Here is a 3,634-nt window from a genome sequence, read left to right on the forward strand (position 1 = left end):
AAAAATCGTTCAGCCTGAGAAAATCAAAGTTTTTTTTATTATTTGATTCTGAGTCGATGAGTATAAACAAAGTAGGTCAGGAGGTCCAATTAAATAGTTCATTTTTCGAGTGATTTTAATCCTCTCCTCAGTGAGAAAGGCAAAAACATAGTTAAATCGATTGTCCTCCCTTTAAATTCAGAATTGCATTGTTGTATAAACACTTCAAGCTCAAACCTATCACATTTCGACAAATCATCTCTGCAGTTAACTTTAGGCAGTAGGCCTGGCCGCTTTATCTTTTGTAATGTTTCGTTGCATTCTGTTGCAACAACGCACTACAAATGTTAACAAATGACAAGTTGAAATCTAGGCGTAATCTAGCCCTAATTTAAAATGCTTGTAAAATCGAATGTGGACTACCGTCAGTGGGGGTGACTATGGGTCAAAAAACGATACACCTCTTGTAATTTCTTAATAACAAAAACAATTTAAATAACATCGACAATCTTTCAACGTAGATTTGTTCTTAGATAGTTTTCTAACATTTTCCCAAAATATGGGGAATTTTGATGAACACTACCTTTAATGCCAATAGTTTGAAAATTGACCCAATCTCACCCCTTAGAGGGGGTGACATTGGGTCAAATGAAACTAAAATGATGCTCAAATACAACGATATGGTAAAAACAAGTCATCCAACAGTGTTTCTTGTTCGAAGGAATCGTATTGATATGCTACAATGTTTGAAGTGGAGATTTTCAAACATTTGGGTAGTTTTCGAGCAATTCCAACAAAATTATTAGAAAAATGATTTTTCGAGAGGTCATTTTTGGCCAAAAACGTACCCCAATTTTAGACAGCTGCCAAAATAACAGGATTTGTTCTAGGAACGAGATTTTTTCAGCGAAGTCATCTTAAGATGTCCTTTACACAACCCTTTTAGCAGAATTCAGTTTCATTGAGAAGAATCTGAGAAATGGCAAAATCCGTAAAAAAAATCATTTTGACCCAATCTCACCCCCTAGACCCAATGTCACCCTCGCTGACGGTATTCAGAATCCATGATCACAGATTAGAGCTGAAGAATAACATCTTTAAATAAAATGTGAACCACCCTAAAGCCTAGATTCTGTTTGTTTTGAAATGTTATGCTTAATTCTTAAATATTTTAAAAAGATTGGATACCCTCACAGTGATTCAATTTTTCTGTCATTCTTCTCTGTGGCAAAAATATTACTTTTTGGAACAAATTAAAAGTAAAACTTGATTACCGTAAACTGGGGTGACTTTGATAGCCCGGGGTGACTTTGATAGGTTTTTCAAATGCCCGTCAAATAAGTATCTAAACATTTTTAAGAATTTTAAGTATGTAAGCATTAAGGGATAGCTTATTATCGAACATATATGCAAAAATGTGACTGTTACATTGGATGTATCAAAATTAGTGGCCAAATCAAATTTCTATCAATGTCACCCCGAGCTATCAAAGTCACCCCAGTTTACGGTACCTATCTTTACTAGCCATTTTATCAAACAATCAACAAACATTATCATTTGCCTTGTTGCTGTTTTTTTCATTTTTTTGCAGTCACCTTTTCGATTTTTTTTTTATTTTCTAATATAAATCATGGCCATAAGGGACCATCCATAAACCCCGCGGACACTTTTTAGAAAATCTCAACCCTTCGTGGACAATTGTCCATACAAAAATATCTTTTCTTTTTTGTTGTATAGATCGTGGAAAATCGCTAACACTCACTGCATGAAAAATAATCAAAAAAAAAATAAATTCGGCCTCTTAGACCTTCAAAAATACAAATCGATTCAGAATCATTAACTGAAGAAATGCCTGTGCGGTTGAGGGTGGAGATGATTGTAAATATAATTTTATTGCTGAATTTTCTCATCTTTGATTAACATTATTGATGGATTAAATCACTACGTTTTCGCAAATTAATTTTTCCTTAAAAATAAATACATGAAATGTTGTCCGTATGTAAAAAAAAAATGCAAAAGAAAAGACTGATTATTTTGGAGTTTTCGGCAATGTTGTAAATTTTGATTTGGACTTTTCGGAAAAAAGTTGAAAAAAGTTTTATTTGACTTTTCTGATTAAAAGTCGAATTCCAAAAGTATATAATTTTTTAATCGTAGATTTTTTCTATACGGTTAACTTGGAACAAAAACAAAATGTTCAAAACAATACGGAGTGCTGGTTGCTGAAAAAATTTATCATAAAGCTAAAATTGCGTGAAAAAAAATGTTTTTTTTTTCAAGGATCATCTAATTAGCCATTATATTTCAACTCATGATGTTAAAAAAAGATATAAGTTCGATTTCCAATGTTAAAAATTTAACTTTTATAAAATTTTCAACTCTTCTCTATAAAAATAATTTCAAAATTTCAGAATCAAGATTAACATATTGAAAGGTTAGCCCCCTGAAATTAAGTTTCTAAACAAGGAAAACTCCAACAAAGTGAAACAATAAATTCCATCCTTCCCAGATAAAAAACAACTCTCCTAGAGGTATGGCAAAATCTGAAAACACATTATCGTAAGTAAGTGAGATTTTAACTGGGTCAAATTGATTTAAGAATGTCATTTTCTCAAGCTTTCAATGCCTTGAGACCTTCACACATCTACAAAATTCGATTACAACCCTGAGATATTCAATAGAAACCGAAAAAATCTATGCATTGTTATATTCCTTCATAACCTAAAAATTGCTGTGAGTGCGACAACTGACCAAAGAGAATTCAGGTCAGAACGCGTTTGACACACGTATATGCCCAGCTACCGTGAACTTTTTTAGTTTAAACTCGGGACTCCGGCAACCAAATTTAATCAAACTTTTGACCAATGCACAGAATCACCAACCAGGCAAAACGTGTTTGATATTGTTTACATTGCGTACTCTTTTGTTTGGCTGTTTTAGGTCAAACATTAAAATGCGTTTTCTTCAGAACGTCAAAAAACGACGTGAGGCAAGATAGCACGACAACGTCGAATTGGTATCAAATCAGATATTTAACATAAATCGATCCTGAAACAAATAAAAAATTATTTAAATGTTATAAACAAAAAACTTTAAAAAATACGTCTTTTTCCTATCCAATAAACGCCACTTCATACATGCCCCTTAAGCTTAACGGATTCCCTTGGACCTACACCAAGACCTCGCCTTAGGGCCCACCCCGACCCGTGACCGTGTCTGCATCCTCTGACCTGTCAGTCGGTTGATTTCGTGACTCCTTCTCCATTGTCGGGTCATCTCGTTGATGACCAGGGTTGCGTAACCATCGGCCACACATCTCAAACTGTCACCCCAGCAGCAGCAGCAGCATTACCCGTCAATGAGTTTGTAATCTGCGGTAATGACTTTTGCCACTAGCTTTGAAGAGATCTGTTAACCCTAAAATGCCTAATAGTTTGATTTTGTAGATTTTTTTTCAATTCTTATTGTTTTATTCAATTTTTTTTTAATGAAATCGTTTAAAATTGATTGACACCTTTTACAATCAACATCCGACATTTTCTTTAAATATAATATACATTTTTTGTGTGACTAAATCACTGAGGGGTTAAGTGCCGACACTTGACCTATCCACCGATCGTCAGCTGCTCAACTCCACCAAAACAAAGTGACTTGC

Source organism: Culex quinquefasciatus, chromosome 3 (genome assembly GCF_015732765.1).
Source record: "Culex quinquefasciatus strain JHB chromosome 3, VPISU_Cqui_1.0_pri_paternal, whole genome shotgun sequence".
Lineage (NCBI taxonomy): Eukaryota > Metazoa > Arthropoda > Insecta > Diptera > Culicidae > Culex > Culex quinquefasciatus.